Consider the following 21719-nt stretch of genomic DNA (forward strand, 5'->3'; position numbering starts at 1 on the left):
GAAACTCTTACATAATCATTTGATGACATGTTTACTGTCTGTCTTTCCCACTAGGATGTAAGCTCCATTGAGGGCAGGGATTTTTTGAGTCTTGTTCACTTCTTAATCCATCATTTCTAGAAGTAGTAGGTTCCTAATAAACAGCTGCTGAAAAGATTCAGTGAATGTACAGATAAATAAAATTGTCTCAAGATATCTGTGTAGCAGAGTTTAAATAAATGGGGTTTGAATTATGAATAAGTGAATGAAATTTCTTAAAATGTGGACATCTTTGGTGGAGGCATTATTCTGCCTACCACAGTGCCCAGCAGGGTGCTCTGCTATTAAACAACCACCACCACCACAACGGGAGCAGTAGCAATGGAGCTGCTGCCTTGGGTGGTGTTGCTGTGTAGGGGAAGGAGAGGTGATCTGCACTGAGTCCTGTTCTTGGCCCTGCCACTAATTTGGGCCATCTACTTTCCATCTCTGGGTTTCATTGTCCTCATCTCTTACGGGAGAAGATGGGCCTAGACCAATAATTTTTTGGAGCAAATCCCCTTTAAATAAAATAGAAAAATATAAAGACTTCGTAGTTGCAGTAATGATGCAGTTTATGCAAAAAGGACCCAATTGCTCATTCTCCCCTCTACTCACATACTGTCATTATACTGGGTTGAATAGTGTCTCCTCCAAATTCATGTCCACCCAAAAGCTCCGAATGTGACCTTGTTTGGAAATAGGGTCTTTGCAGATGCAATTAGTTAAAATGAGGTCAAACTGTATTAGAGTGGACCCTAATCCAATGACTGGTGTTTTTCTAGTAAGTGGAAACAGAGACACAGACACACGGGGAGAACACACTAGAGATGGAGGCAGGGATTGGAGTGATGTGTCCACAAGGTGAGGCACATCGGGGCTTGCCAGAAACCGTTGTGAGCTAGGAGAGAGGCATGGAACAGATTCTTCTTCAAAGTACCCAGAAGAAACCAGCCCTACTGACTCCTTCATTTTAGACATCTAGCCTCCATGACTGTGAGATAATACATTTCTGTTGTTTTAAGCCCCCCAGTTTGTGGTACTTATTACAGTTCATAATCGCACATTTTTAAACTGCCCGTCCAGCTCCATTTAGACAAAGCCCAGGAGCTTTCTGCTATATGGTTTGCCTCTTCTAGATTTTCAAATGAAAGATAATTTCAAGGTGCTAACCAGTGGATGTCTTTGAGATAAAGCTAAAGGTATGGTATTTTACTCTGTCTTTCTTGATCTGGAGAATTTCATCTCCTTTAAGTCTGGGCAATCGGGACTGTTGAAAGTGGAGGAAGAAGAGTGTGCTTTTGAAAGATGGCCACTAGGTGGCAGTGGCGCTCACCCACAGCCCAGGTAACCTGAGCTGGGAGCCAGCCACTTGGCTCGAGGTGATGCATAACCTTGTGTACCATCCTGCCTCTCATCAGCATCAAATCACACTGAAAGAGCAAGGCTCTGGTGTTCTGATGCAGAACATCAGTGGATAGGAAACCTGAGAACTGAAAATGCCACCTAAGCCTCAAGCCCCAGGCATGAGACAGACTCACTGATTCCAAGGCTCCTATCACTGTGTGAACAACCAAGATTAACTGTTCCGGGCCACTGGGATCACTTTCCCACTCTGGCTTGTGGATCCTTTTTATTTTGAAATAAAAAGAAGCCATGCAGAAAAACAAGGGTTTTTACTGCTTGGAAATAGAGTCTCCCTTTGAGCAGGTGTCTCCCTGTTTTCCCATCCTTCCTTTCCTTGAATGCATTCAGACCGGTCATTCTTTGCCAGGGACACCTGTGTGCCTGTTAGTACAGCTGAAGCTGGGCCTGAACACTCTATGCAAACTACACACGCACGGGGTCTTATCAAATACCTTCCCCTTCCCCCTCTCATTACTTCATAGGGACTGATTTCCTGTAGGAACCTCTGAGGGGAGGTGCTAAGGCTAGCTGAGCCTTCCAAGCACAACCTGACTACTTTGTGCTTCTCATTTAAGGCCGCCCCTCCTGAGTATAATGCTTTAGCAACAAAATAAGACTCTCTTCCAATTGGCCAGTGTTTGGGATTGTTTGTTTTGGTGAATTTAACCCAGTGTTTCAGACTATTTTACAAGCTGTAGTTTTGGGGGGGGGATGTTTTGTGTATGATGACAAAAGGAGTCCATTGTTAAATATATTTGGGGAATTCTGTGTTGACAGTGCTAGGTGCCTTGAGTTGTTGCTTCTGGAGTTCTTTTTTTTTTTAATTAATTGATGCAATCGTCATTTATTTCAGGTACCTCTAAGTGACATTATGTACCATAATTTGTTTATTTATTTGTTTAATGCTTATCGCTCCTGATTAGAATCTAAACTCTATAAAGATAGCCTTTTACTGTCATGGTCTCTTCTGTATCTCAAGACCTGATATTCTGAAGTTCTTAAAACCATTAGTTTTATGCAATGGAAATTTTTAAAAAGGAGATACAGTGTGAGTGACCACAGAACTACCACTCTCTCCCCCACCTTTATTTTTTATTTTTGGCCAAGGCTTGCAGGATCTTAGTTCCCCAACCAGGGATCGAACCCGTGCTCTCGGCAGTGAAAGCACAGAGTCCTAACCACTGGACCGCCAGGGAATTCCCTCCCGCACCTTTATTTTTTCTCAGAAAACTTGGTGATACCTCCCAGGGCACCAGTGTTTCTCTTAGAGCAGTACAAGAAAGGTTGCCCTACCTTATTGCTTATTGTATCCGTTTTCTTACTGCATAATAAACCACACCATATTTACTGGCATAAAAGAAGGGCCATTATATTATACTCAAGCTTCTGTGGACCAGGAATTTGTAAAGGGCACAGTAGGGATGGGCTGTTTCTGTTCTATAAATGTCAGTGGGAAAGACTCCAAGGCTCAGGGTAACTTGAAGGCTGATATCACGTGCAGCCTCTTTAACAAGTCTGGAGTGGCTGGAACCTCAGCTGTAGCTGTTGGCAGGAACACTTACACATGGTGGCTCCATGTCGATGTTGGGCTTCCTGCGAGCATGGTGGCTGCTTTCTATCAGTGAGCATCCCCAAAAGTCCCAGGCAGAGACTGTATCACCTGTTATGATCTTACTTTGAAAGTCATGTAGTAGCACTTCTTTCAAAGCCACAAGCCCACCCAGATTCAAGGGGAAGGAACATGTCTCACCTCTCAATGGGCAGAGAGTCACGTCCATTGCAAGAAGACCATGAGGGATGGGAGATACTGCTGTGGCAATTTTTAGAATATGCCATCTGGCACACATCAATACCTTATCTTCAGACAGCCGTTGATGAATGACTGGAGGGATGACTGGGATTCATATCTGTATAATGTCAAGCATGCCCTGTATATAGTTAGGTCTTGAAAGCTATTATGTTATAGAATGTTGGAACTAGAAGGAAGGTTATGTATTCCCACTCTCCATGGAGTAAAACTTTTATTGCTGAAAGGAGGCTGTACAGTCGGGACCTGAAGATATCAAAATATGTAAAGTTTTAGACTTGTTTTTATGGAGCTCACTGTCTATTAGGGGACGGAAATTTGTAAAGAAAATAAATACAAATACACAGCTAGGACTTTGGAGTTGGATAAAGAAGGCTTCAAAGACACAGTGAAGTGTGAACTGGGATTTGAAGGAGTAAAGGAGTTCAAGAGCCAGCATGGAGCAGGGGAGGGCAGGCCAGCCTGCAGATGCTGTGTGCAGGCGGGGGGCGGGGAACGAACTGGTGTGCTGTGTTTCAGGACATCAAAGTGATTCACAAAGAAAGTGCAAAAAGGTGGAGAGTAAACGGAGTAGCTGAAGAGTTCTTGTCCATCATCATACGGGGGAATTTGAATTTTATCCTGTCATCCACAGAAAACCATGCAAGAATTTTGAACAGAGAAGTGACAAGATCAGGTTTCAGAATTAGAAAGGCTCTTTGTCCCAATATGGAGGAGAGACCAGAGGGCTGAGGTGGCCAGAGTGAGGGACATCACTCGCTCTGATGCTCCGCGGCATGTGGGATCCTCCCGGACCGGGGCACGAACCTGTGTCCCCTGCATCGGCAGGCAGACTCTCAACCACTGCACCACCAGGGAAGTGGATTTTATGAGTCGCCAGTTGTACGGATGAGGAGAAGAGAGTCTAAGATGACACCGCATAGCTGATTCGGTGACCGGGAGCTGTTAGTGCCATTTCCTAGCATAGGTAACAAAGGAGAAGAAGCTGGTTTGAGAAGATATATAATGAGTACAGTTTTGGACCTGTGAATTTTTAGGTGTTTTTTGTAATTCTGAAGAGATAAGTTTTAGTAGTTGGTTGGAAATTTTGGTCTGGAGCACAGCAGCAAGGTCTTGGCTTGACATAAGAATTTGGTGATCATTACTGAATGCCAGTGGAAGTTGTATTGAAGCACATTTCAATATTCAAATGTTTTAGGACACTTGTCTTATCTCCCCTCGTTCTTTCCACAATTCCTCATGTGCTACAAAGGCACTTTATTTTCCGAATAATCTTTTTAAAACACACTTTTAATATACCTCTTAAAATATGATAATATTATTTAGAAGGGGCTTTGGCGTCATCGTAACCTTAATAGACTTGAATATGAAGAACAATAAACTCTGTTTTAATAGAATCCCACTGTCCTTTGCAAAAGGGAAATATAAAACACTTCCTGGATTTCCTGTTTTCATAATTTGTTTTGTTTACCGGTTCTGATGACTTTGATTATATTGCTTTGATTTTAAAGCAATTTTATTAAACTATTTCTTTTGCTTTGTTAATATAAGTTGTGCTTTGCTAAAGAAATTCTATCGTAGCTAATCAATGAAACTCTGTGCGGGGCTAGTGCTAGGGATTGAATAGATTAGGTGGCTGCAAGCCTAAGAGGTTCCAGAATTATCTTTGACCCCAGATGTATGCAAGGCCTGCCACTGGATCAGGCAGAAGGAAGAATATTAGTCTCGGCTTTAGGATAAGGCCGAATTTGCAGATATGTGACATATACTGCAACTGTTTCCTTCTGAATCTATGGTAAATACATGGGTCCCAGAGGTGGCCCAAACCTATCTTAAAGCATGCCCCCTTCAGCCACCAATTGACTAGCAGTTACTTGTAATAAAACCAGTTTTTCATTTCATCAAAGGTGATGTCTTCAGCCAGGCTCCTATCAAAATACTTGGAAGAATATTTTATTTTAATATTTGTTACCACCAACACATTAGTGAGAATTATTTTCAGGGTTGTTAGATATCACTGACCCAGACAATTTGAAAACAATCCCGAGCAGACTGGCACCATTCTTGAGTCTACTCTCCTTGATATTTTTGCCAAATGCCTGGAGGAAGACAAAATACATCAAGCTGATACATTTTCTGGGAGACAAGCCGGAATGCATACTTAATCATAAGATTCTCCCCAAATCTTGGTAAGCTAAAAGACAGGAGCTGACTAGATAAGGTAGAACTGATTAGAAAGAATGTAAAGTTCTGCCAAAAGTTTAAATAAATCAATAGTACAAGCACAAGATGGGGGTGAGGGGAGGAAGCTTAACAGATGTCTCTGAAGGAAAGTACAGCTAATGGTTCCTTTCACAAACTGATGTCTTTAAAGAGACTGCGCTAATTGGGAGACTGGGATTGACATATATACATTAATATTTATAAAATAGATAACTAACGAGAACCTGCTGTATAGCACAGGGAACTCCACTTCGCTGTACAGCAGAAACTAACACAACATTGTAAAACAACTATACCCCAATAAAAAAAATAAATAAATAAAGACACTGTGCGAATAGGAGGGCAGCATTGCCCAAAGCCTGTTCTCAAGGAGGGGCTATTCAATGAAAAATGTCTGCATCAAATAATTTTGGAAAATGCATAGTTAAATTAAAGTCAACAGGTTTCTTTGTTGTAGGATTTCTCAGAACCCCGGATTTGCTAATGTGTATTCTAACTCTAGGAGAGGAGCAACATTTTCCAAACTGATTTAATCATAACCCATTCTCCCTACGGAGGAAATGTGCCACCCATGTGGGACACTCTGGGAGATGCTGACTTAGGTATTTTAGTTGACTCAGGTTCAATTTTAGCTAATGATTTGGTGGACTGAACTTGCTGCTCTCTCATTCCACCAGAAGCACAGTGTACGGGTAAAGGTAGATAAAGGTATCAGACACTTACATAATGCTTAATATGTGCCAGACATGTAAGAACATGCTATTCATTATCACATTTCATGGATGAGGTAACTGAAGCAAGACAGACTTCTTAACATGGGAAAGTCACCCAGCTAACAGGTGGCAGAGCGAGGATCCAGAGCCGGGCAGTCTGTCTCTAGAGTCTTTCTTTACACTCTCCTGCCACAGCTGGAAAAGTGCTTCCAGTGCCTTCCATGTTGGGAGATACCCTTAGCCACCCTAATGAAACCAAAGTGGTAACAGTATCACATATGATGTGGCAGGAGATGCCAAGCAGAGAAGGAGGACATGCCAATGGCAAAACACACCGTGGTTAGCCTTAAGTTAACTATCCAGTTCCCAGCCAGAAAGGTTCCAAGCATCTCTATGAGAACAACGTGATTCTCACTGTGTTTAAAGGAACACTAGAAATATTCCTGGGGTGTGAATAAAAAAGAGCAGCGGCTTCCAGGAGGCATGTTCGTGTGACTGCAATCAGCAAACTCCCAGGAATCCTTAATATATTAACTAACAGCTCACATTTTGGCCTTTTTGCTTTTCTAGCGGCTTTCTGTAAAGAAGTAAAGTCATTCTAAATTATTCTCCACTTCTCTCAGACAAGTAGGAGGGCTGGACGTATTCCAAGCCAGGGTCCGCTTTCTATTGATACCTGATGATAACTGTTAGCAATGTGAAAAGTATGTGTGCCATTTGACTCTGTAAGTCATTGCAGGAGCTTAAGACAGTTTGAAGGTATTCAAGAATATTCAGTGCACCATTGGCTGTAATGAAAAATGTTTGGAACAGTCTGTGTCCAACAGCTGGATAAAGAAATTAGAGTAAAGAAATCAATACAGAAAAATACTTTGCAGAGCCACCAGAAATGATATTATGGAAGGGTGGAATATGAATATATATGTACATTTATATACATATAAATATATATATTTAATATAGAAGTCCGTATTAAATCCCTAATTTTTTCTAGAGCAGTCTATCCAATAGACTTTCCTATGATGATGGAAATGTTCTCTACCTTTGTTGCCTGATACAGTAGCCGCTAGTCACATGTAGCTATCAGACACTTGGAATGTGGCTAGTATGACTATGAAACTGGATTTTTAATATAAGTTAATTATAATTAATTTAAATAGCCATGTAGGGCAAGTGTCTACCTTATTGGAGTGCACACTTCTAGAGGGTGGAAGAATAAGTAATGTTAATATTCTTCCTTTTTTGTGCATTTGTATTTAAAAAAATTTTGTAATAATACTTTAAAGATAAAGATGCTGGCTGTCTATAAATATGAATTCTCAATCTGTTGGCCATAGGAAGGGAGAAACAAAAATTTACAAGGTCAGAGGGATAGAGTTAGGAAACCCCCAAAGGAATGACATTTGGGAAATATTTGGGGGTGTTCAAGCAAATAACAGCCTTCCACATCTGAGTTCTGAACCAAATGAGAAACCAGAGAACAGATTAAGCAAATAGAGCCAAAATATTACCTTTATTATGGATAAAGCTGATACTGCAGGATGTGGCTTTTATCTGTGGGCTAGTGGGCTTCCTAATAATAAATCCCTGGGTAGAGAGACTTACCATCCAGTCACAGGCAGTGCTGGCCCCCCGCTCCCTTCAACCCCATTGCCAGTGGTGGGACCTTTACACCAAGTTTACTGCATGGTTGAGGGCAAGTGGGAACACATTCTCTGCATATGCACCATCTCCCAAGGAGGAAACAAGGGGCAGGGTTACAAACGTACAACTAGATACCTCTCTTTTCTTCCCTGGGGGATAAGTGATGGAGCAGAAGGAGTTCAAGATGTTAAGCTAGTGGATCTCCCATCACATGAAAGGAAATATTAGGAATAAGAAGAACATTCCCTACCCCCTGCCCTCACTCCCAACATCAAGAAGATTTAGGGTGGAGGGTGTGAAGAAGTTTCAAGATGCATTTAATAGAGTAAATGAGTCCATGACTGGGAATACACAGTTTTGGCCAAGATATAATGATTGAAAAATAGATAGAGCCCTCCTTTTCCAAAGATTACCTATTACTTGTTTGACTTATAAAATAAATTTTAACCTACTGAATTTAAACTCCTTAAAATAAGCAGAGATGACCCTCAAATGTGATCTGGCAGTACATAAAATTCTGCTGAAGAAATGGATAGTGGACCCAAATGTCATACTATAACTATAAAATTTCTAGAAGAAAATATAGAGGAAAATTTTCTTGATTTTTTTTTGTTAGGCAAAGATTTCTTACATAGGACACAAAAGCAAGCTATACAAAAAATAAGAAAATTGGATTTCACCAAAGTTAGAAATGTTTTCTCTTCAAATGATTCCATTAAGAAAATTAAAAAAGGCAAGCCACAGACTGGGAGAGAATATTTTCAAAGCATATATTTGACAAAGAGCATATATCCAGAATATATAAAGAGTTCTTATAACTTAATAATAAAAAAATAGGCAAAAGATTCAAGTAGCTATTTCTCCAAATAAGCACATTAAAGCAAATAGGATCTATGTCATTAGTTAATAGGAAAATGCAGTTGATAGCCACAGTGAAATACCACAGTACACCTACTTGGAATGGCCAAAATGAAAAAGACAGCACTAAGTGTTGATGAGAATGTGAAGAAACCGGAGCTGTTAGTCACTGCTGCCAGGAATGTAAAATGGTACAGTCACTTTGGAAAACAGTTTGACAGTTTCTCAAAAAGTTAAACATACCCTTCCATAAGCATATACTTACCTAGATATTTACACAGGAGAAATGAAAGCACGTGTCTACACAATGACTTATATGCAGATATTTGTAGTAGAATTATCCGTATTAGCCCCAAGTGGGAAATATACCAAATGCCCGTGAATGGATAAACAGCTGGTGAATGGATAAACAAAATGTGACATGTGCATATACTGGAATCCATCTAGGCGTAAGAGGAAGAAACTGGTGATGAATCTCAAAAACATTATAAGTGAAGGAAGTCAGACTCACAAGACTGTATTTTGTATGATTGCATTTACATAAAATTTCTAGGAAAGAAAAAGCCATAGTTATACACAGCAACCAGAATGATATTTTAAAAACGTAAATCAGTTTGTATCATTTTTTGCTTAAAAGTCTCCAGTGGTTTTCCACCGGTTTAAAAGTAAATCTAAACTCCTTACTATGGCTTACGAGTCCTTCCAGGATCTAGCCCCTCCTTCTCTCTCTGATTCAACTTCCCTCATTACATTGCAGTGATATCAGGCTTCTAATTTTTTCTTAAGCACACCAAGCTTATTCTTGCCCCAGGGCTTTGTACTTGCTATGTCTTCTGCCTGAAATGCTCTGCCACCAGAGAGTCTCACAGCTGGTTCCTTCTTCTCACTCAGCTCAAACAACAACTTCTCATAAGTCCATTTCTGACCATCAGTCTAAATGATCTTCCCCACAAAACCTGTCTCTGTTTGAGGATCAACTTCTATGTAACCAACCGCCCCAAAATATCGTGTCTTAAAACAACACTTTATTATTGTGGGGTTACTGGGCTCAGCTGGGTGATTCTACTAATTCTGATCATGTAAGCAGCTGCCTTTGGTGGGGAGCTGCTAAGAGCAGGAATGTCCAGGATGGCCTCTTGTTTGTCAGGGCTTCCCTCCACGTGGCCTCTCTCACTCTAGAGTTTGGCCTGAGCTTCTTCACAGCACGGCAGCTAGATTCCAAGAGGGAGAGACGGTTCTCTTAAGACCTGGTTGGAAAATCTCAGAATGCCACTTTGCTGCATTCTATTGGTCAGAATGAGTCACAAGCCCTGCCCAGATTCAAGGGGGAAGAGAATAGATCCACTTCTTCTTCTCAGGAGTGATATGTATGTACTTGGATGTGAGGAATTATTAGCCACCATATTTTTAATCAACCCAGCAGAGTTTCTATCACAATGTTTTCCCCATAATATCTGATACTACATTGCATGTTTGTGTTTGTTTTATTATCATTTTCTCCCACTGCAGTTGGTGGCAATGTATAAATTACCTTATTGCTCACAAGTATTTAATGATCACCAAGGTGAGTGTTGTATTGTATAGTTTGGTGATCCACACAATCTGTTGGAGAAGGAGAGAACGAACTCAATACATTTTCTTTCTTTCTGTTCCTTGGGTTAACTCCTATAATACTGCATAAAAACCAAAAGTTAAAAGATAAACCAATGTACTATCCTCCTGTGTGTTCAGAACTCGGGCAACTTGGCTCATTCACACTGGTTAGCTTAATATTGTCCCCTAAGTCTCACAAAGGTTACTAAGTCTTCTTTACGTGACGCATAAGGCTTTAGTATTGTAATTACGAAAAGCAGTCACTTTTATTTATGAGTGGATATGCTGAAAACTGTTTCTCTCATCAATTTCATTAACCAATCCTTGTTGAGTATTTCTCCCCATAAAGAAAAAAGAAAAAAAGTAATGACTCTGGCTGATTGGATCCTCGGCAAATAGGAGTTTACAGTAGGTTTTAATTTGATTATTACCATTTTGTGGTGTACTTTTCTTTTACTCTTCAATGAATAAATTACCTCAGGCATACATAGTTAAATCCCTTAATTCATATTACAGATACTTCTTTTCTAAATGCCAATCCATGAATGTGCAAATAAGGAGTACACACTTGCCTCCTTTACCTTAGAATGTTAATGATGGTAAGGTGTACCTTATGTGGTCACCGAAGCTCAAAGGTGGCAGTTTTCTTCTGTGGAGAAAAAAAGGTAGAATAACATTGATCTCTTTGGAGCTGCTTTGAACTTCTTTGATTTGGTTTAGGAGTGGGATTGGCCAGACTTTTTCTATAAAGGGACAGATGGTAAATATTTTAGTCTTTGTGGGCAACCGGGTCTCTGTTGAGACTACTCAACTCAGTCATTGTTGCAGGAAAGCATGTGCAGACAAAACATAAACAAATGAGCCTGACTGTGTTCCAGTAAAACTTCATTTCCAAAAACAGGCAGCAGGGCAAATTTGATCTTTGGGCTGTAGTTTTCTCACCCCTGGTTTAGAATTTAGGGGTGAGAGGGAAGGTGCTGTCTAGTGTAATGGAAAGAACACCAGCAAACAGAATCAGGTGACTTGGTTTTCAGTCCTGGGTCTGCCAATTTGGTTTAACACAACGAACATTTATAGAGCATTTACTGTAGGGATGGAAATACTGAGCACTGTGCTGCCACTGTCCTCTCCCTTACATGTCAGCAGGCGGCACTGTTCAATCACAGCCCTTGTTCACCAGATGCACTCCCAGAATCCTTCTCAACACAGTGTTGCAGGTAGCCAGTATCAGTGGATTGGAGTGGCTGTGTAAGATGCAATGACTTGTCACTCCCGAAACACTATGTGTCATTTACTGTGCAGCGTGATTAGCATATTAGGATTAGTTAGACTTAATACTTACCCTAAGTAAGTATTAAGGGCCTCAGAATCCAGTGCCATTTCACTAGGTCATATCATTCAACACTGCCGAAATCTCTAAAATGGGGATACAGGATCTTTCTCACTGGACTGTTGTGAGGGTCAAATGAGGTACTGTGAGTGAAAATATTCTATAAATGGCAAAACATACTTATTTAATAAGTGAAAGCACTAAACAGGTATCTATCAAACCTCATTTCATTCCTTAAAATTTGGACAGCGCCTGGGATGAGGATCAAATTCCTGTAAACTTTCAAAGTTTACATGAAACCGTTTAGCACCTGGGACATGAGAAATTTCACCACCCCAAAAATGACTTTATTTTGAGAAATTAGGCCAAACATTTCACTTCTGCAGAAGTGATGTGTGAGTTGTGTTGCCTAAGGTGTCCTCTGTTCTCTAATCTTATAGATGCCAGGTACCAAATTCTTCTGAAGTAGTTCCTGAAGGACAAGCATCCCAATGCAATAATAGTAGGAAACACTTTCAGCGGAGACGGCAGTGAGTGGGAGCCTTCAGGGAAAGCTCTTTGAGAGCTCGCAGGGGACTGTAATGCTTTTTTAGTTTCAAATGACAGAAGTCAACTTGGTCTCACCTAAGGAAAGACAGAAAATTTATTTAAAGAAACAGAGTTGTCTTTTGGAACTCAAGGCAATAATGCAGCCAAATCAAAGAAGTGGCTGGAAGCAGAACGTAAAAGCTGTGAGGCTTCTCTGGATATCACTTCAGTTTCTCTGTGTGTCATTGTTTCTTGCCTTGCTTACTTTCTCTTTGTGTGGAGTGGTTCTCTCTACCCCAGTCTATGATGGAGAAAAATTATAATTCTTCATCTTCCAGATTTCTATGTTAGAGGCCTCAACCCACTCAACTCTAGGTTTTAATTCCAAGTGTCTAGGGATGGAAGTGTATGCAGCAAGTGCCTACTGGCTCAATCAACTGGAGTCAATGATTGCAAAGTCAATGATTGCAAAGGTGTTTTAATGAGTTACAGGGAGATGTATTTCCCAGAGAAAGGATGTAGGAATATGGGGCAGATACTCCAAAAGGTGTCCATTTTAGGGTTCCAGTGAAAAGATGCCCTTCTGGCTTAATAGTTTATGGCTGTGGTGATGGGTATAAATTTTGGTTTAGGGGAATAAGGTGGTTCTGGCCATGTCCCCTCCAAGAGTTTAATCTCAGAGATATTGACCTTTCTCAGGCCCTTCATCCTGGGCCTGGGTTTTCACAGCCTGTGTCCTCTCTAGTGCAGATTATTAAGTTCATATGTGGACATGGTGACTAATAGGTGTTCTGTGAAGTGTCAGTAAATTGATGATAATAATACATAGTTCTGTAAAATTCTTCTGCAAAAAATGTGTGTATCTCCAATGTTTTCCCCTAGATCTAATGAAAATCTTTCTAATAAAGTGAGTGTTCAGAATATTGCACCTTCTGTAAATTCTTGTGCTTTCCCAAGTATATCAGAAATCTTTGAAATAGAGAATATTTGTCCTTGTGTGTTTACTTCTTCCCTTTGTCCCTGGCACACTGCTGGGCTTATGACAGCTGTCCCCCAAATATTTGCTAAAGTGGCTTCTCTGGTAGGAGGCCAAGAAAATGGAATCATAAGAAAGAAGATGGCATCCTAAGAAAGTGATCTGAGAGAGAATCCTTAAATACAAAAGCTGGAAAGGAACTAAGCCTCTAAACTAATGTGGTAGACTGGATATTTACCCCCCGCATATGTCCATGTCTTAATTTTTTGGAAGCCGTGAATGTTACCTTATATGGCAAAAGGGAATTTTCAGATGTGCTTAAATTAGGATCTTGAGGTGGGGAGATTATCCTGGATTATGTGTGTGGGCCTGAAGTAATCATAACACTTCTTATAAGAGAGATGCAGGAACAGTCAGAGTCAGCAGAGACGGCCATGTGATGACAGAGGCAGAATTGGAGTCATGTGCTTTGGAGACGGAGCAATACTCCACAAGTCAAGGAAAACAGGTCGTCACTGGAAGCTGAAAGAGGAAAGGAAATAGACCTTCTTCTCAGAGCCTCCAGAAGGAACCAGTCCTGCTAACACTTGACTTTGGCCAAGTGAAACTGATATAACTAGAGCTCCCAAACTGAAAGTCATACGCCAAATCCAGTTAGTATATCTGTTTTGTTCGGCCAGCGTAGTATTTTTTTTTTTTTTTTTTTGTGGTACATGGGCCTCTCACTGTTGTGGCCTCTCCCGTTGTGGAGCACAGGCTCCGGACGCGCAGGCTCAGTAGTTGTGGCTCACGGGCCCAGCTGCTCCGCGGCATATGTGATCTTCCCGTACCGGGGCACGAACCCGTGTCCCCGGCATCGGCAGGCGGACTCTCAACCACTGTGCCACCAGGGGAGCCCAAGCGTAGTATTTTGAGAAAGGAAAATAAATAAGCCAAACTTTAAAATTTAAAAAATTGATGTGTCTGACATAAAAATCTAGATTTTTGATTTGTTTGTAAAACAAAAAACAAAGATAAAACCCAGAGATCTAGAAATACAGGATCTGCATTTCTGTGTGGCATTCATCCCCTGAATCTGGGCTGCAGCTCCTCCCATTCCTGGGATTTGTGCCTGTTACCTATCATTTCCTCTACTCCCTACCGTATCTCTCATTTAAGCTGAATTATCAACACAAAATTGTCTTTGTTCTTCCTAAGTAGAGATATATTTCTCTGTATTCATATTTGTAGATAGGCTGAGAAAAAACAGTCATGATAAATGTACGATGCTCATGTAAGATGTTAACAAAAGGGGAAACTGGGTGTAGGGTATATTGGAGCTCAACTATTTTTGCAACTTCTCTGTAAATCTTTTTTTTTTTTTTTTTTTTTTTTGCGGTACGCGGGCCTCTCACTGGGTGGCCTCTCCCGTTGCGGAGCACAGGCTCCGGACGCGCAGGCTCAGCGGCCATGGCTCACGGGCCCAGCCGCTCCGCGGCATGTGGGATCTTCCTGGACTGGGGCACGAACCCACCTCCCCTGCATCGGCAGGCGGACTCTCAACCACTGCGCCACCAGGGAAGCCCTCTGTAAATCTTAAACTATTCTAAAATTAAAAGTTTACTCAATGAAATTGGCATATTTCTTTATGAAAATGGAGAATCTGATTATGTATTTAACATGCAAGCAAAGTGTTTCTCTGTTGAATGATTCTTAGTCTATTTCACTCATTGCAGTTCTCTCTAGGCCTCCCTGAGCATGCATTTGTGGCCTGCAGACATCTGCATTTTACAGATGAGGATTCTGAGGCTGGGAGAGAGAAAGTGACTTGCCCATGGTCACAGAGATAGTCTGGGAGTTGCTGTGAGTGCCCCAGGCCTCCTGACTGACTTCCAGCCCAGTGTTCTCTTCTTCCTGCTATTGTGGGGAGTAATGGTAATAGGGAGGTGCATAATAAGGTCAACACTCTAGAATACAGTGGGAATCTCACTTACCCTTCTAGAATCCTCTACTGGAGGAGAAGAAGCAGAATCAGAGCAGCCTGCTTGCTTGCCATTTGCTTTTTTTTTTTAACTTCCCCCATTTATATTTTAAATCTGGTGCATAGGGAAAACATTTGACATTTGTCCAAATACCAAATGTACTTTGGATTTTCTCTCTTACATATTAGCAAACTTCAGCTATGCGCTAGAACATTTCCTCTAAAAGCAGGAACCTCAGGGTTTGAGAAGGTTGGAGCAGAGTAGCTGGGACTGGGCTCAGGTCTTTGTGGAAGCTGTTGGGTAAAGGCTGAGAGGCAGGTGTTCAGTGCGAGCTCCTGCCATGCTGGGAGGTGAGGATTAAGGGATTAAGTGGATTTGGGAGGTTATGACTGCTTGTAGAACACTGTGCATTCACAGCCTTGGGTCTGAAGAGCTGTTGGTGTGGCAGGCTCAGAGCTGGCCAGAAGGTCGAGGTCAGCTGTTAGAAGATTAAACAGGCTCAGAAATGGCCTGGTTCCTGGCCTTCCTCTGGCCTTAGCTCTGCAAGGCTATTTCCATGCTAATAACTTTCTCTGGGATCTGAAATGGTGAGCGTAATGGAGAGATGTAGCTTTTCTAACTTTTCCTAAGGTTGAACACTCAAGGTATGCGGGCAGAAAGGGAAAGGGAAAAGTAAATGATAATGATAGATGCAATTGTATTGAGTGCATCTTATGTCCTCACGTAATTTATGTATTATATATGCAAGCAAAGTGTTTCTCTGTGGAAAGAATACACTTTAGTCTGTCTCATTCATTCTTTGGACATCTCTAAGCCTGAATTCATGACCCCTGAACATTTTCATTTTACACATGAGGATTCTGAGGCCCACACAGAGAAAGTAACTTGCTCAGAGTCACAGAGGTAGTCAGGGAGGAGCTGTGAGTGGAATCCAGGCCTCCTGACTTAGTTCTAGCCCGGTTCTCTCTTTTCTTTCCTGCTGCTGAGGGGAGTGATGACAATAGGAGAGAATATTCTGGAATTCATGCTTATGAGAGTATAGGCAGTATGGTGTAATGGCTGGAAACAGAAGCTCTGGAGCTGATTGCCTGGGCTTAAATCCCAGCTTCACCACTTATTGGCTGTGTGACTTGTGCAAATTATTTAATCTTTCTAAACTTATTTCTTCTTCTGTGAAATAAAGATAGTAATAAACCTACTTCAGAGGACTATACAAGGATTAAATGAGTTAGTTATAAAATAGTACCTGGCTCATAGTAGCTTCCATATAAATGTTAGCTATAAATATTATTGCTATCTTGAAAATGAGGACCCAAGCTCGGAGAGGTTACATAGTTTGACCAACAGCACGCAGAAAGGAGCCAAGCTGGGGTTTGAACTCACATCTCTGCTATCAATCATCTATTATATTACCTACCTATTAGCAACTCAGGTTTGCTCAGACCAGGATTCCTTGGCTACCTGTCTGGGCAGCCCATGGTACGTAAACAAAGTTTCTGTGTTTATATAGGTAAAATATTGATAATCTCGATAGGTCTTAGATCTTTCACCTCCTCCTTTTAAGTTCTTGCCTTGAATATGTTTTCCTGTTTTTCTATGTGAAGAGAAATAGGAGAAGTAATGATATAAATTTCAAACTCAGTAGGCTAACTGAAGTACATTGGTAGGGAGTAACACTGAGTGCAAAAAAGAATGCTTACCATTGAAATGGGCAAAAGACTTTGTCTTAATGGTTTCAGATGGAGAGAAGAAAGACAATGCTCTGGTCAGGTCATTTAGACGTAGTCGCTGGAGCCTAGTATGGGCCAGGTGCTCAGGACATAATTATAATACATTTGTTGTCTTCAAAGACCTTCCATTTGAATCTGTTGTCTGCAGTTATTTAATGTCTTCAGTCTGGGTCCATTCTGCCCTTTATGAATCCCCATACTTTATATAGGCCCTTAGCACACCAAAGAGTATTGATCAGGATTGTGGAAGGGTCTGTCTGAACCCTGGATTATTCAAAGAACAGCTGAATGAACTGCTAATCTTCAGGCTGGAAACAAGAACATAGCTGCTCTCCTTACTTGAATGGTGTTCAAACAGAAAAGAGATTAATTTTGTTTTGGATGGTTCCAAAAGAGAAAACTGGATGGAAATTGCAGGCAAACAGATTCTCGGTTCAGTTTGAATCAATCCATTTATACCACTAATGGTACTACTAAGTGCCAAGGGTTTACCCAAAGGCAGACAGAGGCAGACAGAATCCCTACATCCACAGAGTTACTAACTTTTTTTTTTTTTTTGATCACCAGAACTGCCGTCTAGTTTTGACATAAAAATGTTACAGAGAATAGAGATGTATGTGATAGTCTACACTTTGCAGATAGCCTTGTTTGAATGATCTAGTTTGGTTGGCAAAGTGTTTTGATGGCATAATGGGAGATATTCTGAAGAGAGACTAAAAATAAGGGGTGCAGGGTTCTAATTCTGATCCTATGTGATCTCAGGCCTCAGTGTTAGCACACAGTAAATGGCAACACAGAACTAGATGGCCTTCAGTCCTCTCTCCATTCTGTGATTCTATCCAGCTTTCATTTTGTTTGTTCTTAGATCTTTGTACAGTCAAAAAGTATAATCACATCTGTTCGTGAAGAGCAAAGCAGATGATTATTATGAGAGGCCCACTGTTTTAACATGTACTCATTCTCAATTCAAGAATTTCAAATTGAATGGAAAAAAAAAGTCATTTGGGAAGAATAATTATTTTTCTTTAGAAATTTAATTTTTTTCCAGCCTTATCAAGATATAATTGACATAAGTTTAAGGTGTGAAATATGATGATTTGATATATGTATACATTGTGAAATGATTACCACAGTAAGGTTAGTCAACACATCTGTCACCTCATGTAGTTACCTTTTTATTTATTTCTATTTTTATTTATTTATTTCCTTTTTGTGGTGAGAACTTTTAAGATATCTTTTAGCAACATTCAAGTATATAATACAGTATTGTTAATAATAGTCACCATGATGTACATTAGATCCCCAGAACTTATCATCTTATAACTGGAACTTTGTATCCTTTGACCACCTTTACCCATTTCTCCCTCCTTGACCACCTGCCCCTGGCAACTACCAGTCTGTTCTCTGTGGTTTATTTTAGATTCCACATGTAAGTGAGATCATACAGTATTTGCCTTCCTCTGACTTATTTCAGTTAGCATAATGCCTTCAAGTTTCATCCATGTTGTTACAAACGGAGGGATTTCCTTCTTTCTTTATGGCTGAATAATATTCAATTGTGTGTACATACCACATCATCTTTATCTCTTTATCCACTGACAGACACTTAAGTTATTTCAAGGTCCTGGCTATTTTAAATAATGTTACAGTGAACATGGGGGTGCAGGTATCTCTTTGAGATAGTGACTTTATTTCCTTCTCATATATACCCAGAATTGGAATTGCTGGATCATATGGTAGTTCAGTTTTAATATTTTTTGAGGAACCTCTCTACTGTTTTTCATAGTGGCTGCACCAATTTACATTTCCACCAACAGTGCTGTGGGTTCTCTTTCTCCACATACTGGCCAACACTTGTTATCTCTTATCTTTTTGATAATAGCCCTTCTAACAGGTGTGAAAGGATATCTCATCATGGTTTTGATTTGCATTTCTCTGGTGATCAGTGCTGTTTTACCTTTTCATGTACCTGTTGGCCATTTATGTGTCTTGCTTGGAAAAATGTCTGTTTAGGTCATTTGCCCATTTTTAAAATAAGATTTTTTTTTTTTTTGGCTATTGAATTATATTTTGGATATTAACCCCTTATCAGATATGTGGTTTGCAAATATTTTTTCCCATTCCCTAGGTTGCCTCTTCAACTGGTGATCAATTCTTTTGCTGTGCAGAAGATTTTTAGTTAAATGTAGTCCCATTTATTTTTGCTTTTGTTGCTTGTGCTATAGGTATCATATCCAAAAAAATCACTGCCAAGACCAATGCAAGCAGCTTACCCCTATATTTTCTTCTAGGAGTTTTACGGTTCCAGGTTTTACATTCAAGTTTTTAAGTCACTTTGTGTTAGTTTGTGAGTGGTGTAAAGTAGTGGTCCAGTTTCATTATTTTGCATGTGGATATCCAGTTTTCCCAATATCGTTTAATAAAGAGACTATCTTTACCCCCCTGTGTATTCTTGGCTGCCTTGTCAAATACTAGTTGACCATATATGCATAGGTTTATTTCTGGGCTCTTGATTCTGTTCCATTGGTCAGTGTGTCTTTTTAATGCCAGTATCATACTGTTGTAATTATTGTAGCTTTGTAGTATAGTTTGAAACCAGGAACTGTGATGCCTCTAGCTTTGTTCTTCTTCCTCAAGTTGGCTATTCAGGGTCTTTTGTGGTTCCATACAAATTTTAGGATTGTTTTTCCTATTTCTATAAAAGATGAATTTTGACATTGAATCTATAGATGGCTTTGAGTAGTATGGATATTTTATTTATTTATTTATTTATTTTTTGTGGTACGCGGGCCTCTCACTGTTGTGGCCTCTCCCGCCATGGAGCACAGGCTCTGGACATGCAGGCCCAGCGGCCATGGCCCACGGGCCCAGCCGCTCCGTGGCATGTGGGATCCTCCCGAACTGGGGCACGAACCCGTGTCCCCTGCATCGGCAGGCAGACTCCCAACCGCTGCACCACCAGGGAAGCCCCTGGATATTTTAACAATATTAATTCTTCTGACCCATGAACATGAGATATTATTCCATTTATTTGTGTCTTCTTCAGTTTCTTTCATCATGGTCTTATATTTTTTATTGTACAGATTTTTCATTTCCTTGGTTAACTTTATTCATAGCTATTATATTGTTTTTGATGCTATTGTGAATGTGATTATTTTCTTTAATTCTTTTTCAGATAGTTTTGTTGTTAGTATATGGAAATGCAACTGATTTTTGTACGTTGATTTGGTATCCTGAAACTTTGCTGAATTCATTCATTAGTTCTAACAGTTTTTGAGTGGAGTCGCTAGTGCTTTCTACATATGAGATTATGTCATCTGCAATCACAGGCAGTTTTACTTCTTCCTTTCTGATTTGGAAGACTTTTATTTCTTTTTCTTGCCTGATTGCTATGTCTAGGACTTCTGGTAATGTTGGAATATTCTCTGGTGAGAGTAGACATCCTTCTCTTATTCCTGATCTTAGGGGAAAAGCTTTCAGTCTTTCACCATTGAATATGAAGTTAGCTGTGGGCTTGTCATATATGGCTTTTATTATGTTGAGGTACATTCCTTCTATATCCAATTTGTTGAGAGTTTTTATCATGAAGGATGTTGAATTTTGTCAAATGATTTTTCTGCATCTCCTGAGAAGAATAATCCTTGATATCCATGTGCTGGAAAATATATCAGCTCTAGTACTTAACTAGATTCCAAAGGTTATGAGGAAAACTTCCCATTGAGTCTGAGTTACAGGTAAGACATGCTAAGAGCTTTCTGGGAATAAATCAATTTTAGTGTAGACTGGGGGTTAAGAGTAGGAATAAATTAAGAAAGTGATGATACAAGAAATGACAGAAGGTCTATTTTAGGGAAAAAAGAACACTAAAATCCAGTAAAATTCTTATTGATATTCCCAAATGAACAGTAAGCACAGGTGATATTTATAGAAGCATTTAAAAATAGATTTCTAGTAACGTTACCACTTATATTATGAAAATACACATGTATGTGTCATGAGCAAGTAGTTCAAGAGCATGGAAAAATCCAAAGTTGTGCCTTTGTTAGACAACATTTTTGATTTTTAAGTATGTTTCAACATTCAGGTGAAAAAAAAGAGTTATTATCTTTAAAAGTAATTTAAGTCATGAAGCATTTTCAGAGTGCACCCTTTTGAAAGAAATCATAGATTTAGGAGAACATGTAGTCAAGTGATAAAGCAAATGTAGAGAGAGCCCAGAAAATACAGCTATTCTCTCTAGACTGCAAACTCTTTTTAAGAGAACTATTTCTCTGAAAAGTTAATTGGCAAGTAAGTTAAATGTAGCCTGTTAAGTTGCCTAATGTGCTGTCACATGGACTTCAAGGTTCCCATCCCAGCAATGGAGGAAATTTCTGGTACAGGTGGCACAGCAATAAGTGACAGATGAGATGCCCTATTGCCTGAGGGGGAGCTTTGAGAAGGCTGGAAGTTCTTGATCAGATTTATTTAAGTGGCAAAGTACATAGGGGCTAGCAATTTAGGAAAGGATATTTGTTGATCTTGCAATTGAATTTCCACAGCCCCAAATTCATAGTTCTCGTCTTGGCTCTTAATTCAAATTTGAAATAAAAATTAAGATTTGGTTTTTAAGCCTGCAAATTGTGAATGGTCTCACTGTTTCCCAGCTTACCACCCTCCCACACCTGCTCCCACCTTCTCAAGTCAACAACTTCTCTTCCAGAAAACACAGGCGAGGTGGAACTGTTGTAGCACCTGCATAGGCTGGCAATAAAGTGGATAGTCTTGATTTAGTATCCCTACCTTCCTGACTCTCCTCTTAATAATGAAACAATTAGATATAGAGTTAGGTACCTGCTCCATGACACTAAAGTGATACTGGCTCTGCTCTTGCAGGCCATATATCTTACAGGAGATTGTGTTCCATTTAGTTCTCCTACTCCATCATCTTG

Source organism: Aethalodelphis obliquidens, unplaced genomic scaffold (genome assembly GCF_003676395.1).
Source record: "Aethalodelphis obliquidens isolate GAN/ISIS:26980383/991018 unplaced genomic scaffold, ASM367639v1 scaffold14, whole genome shotgun sequence".
NCBI lineage: Eukaryota > Metazoa > Chordata > Mammalia > Artiodactyla > Delphinidae > Aethalodelphis > Aethalodelphis obliquidens.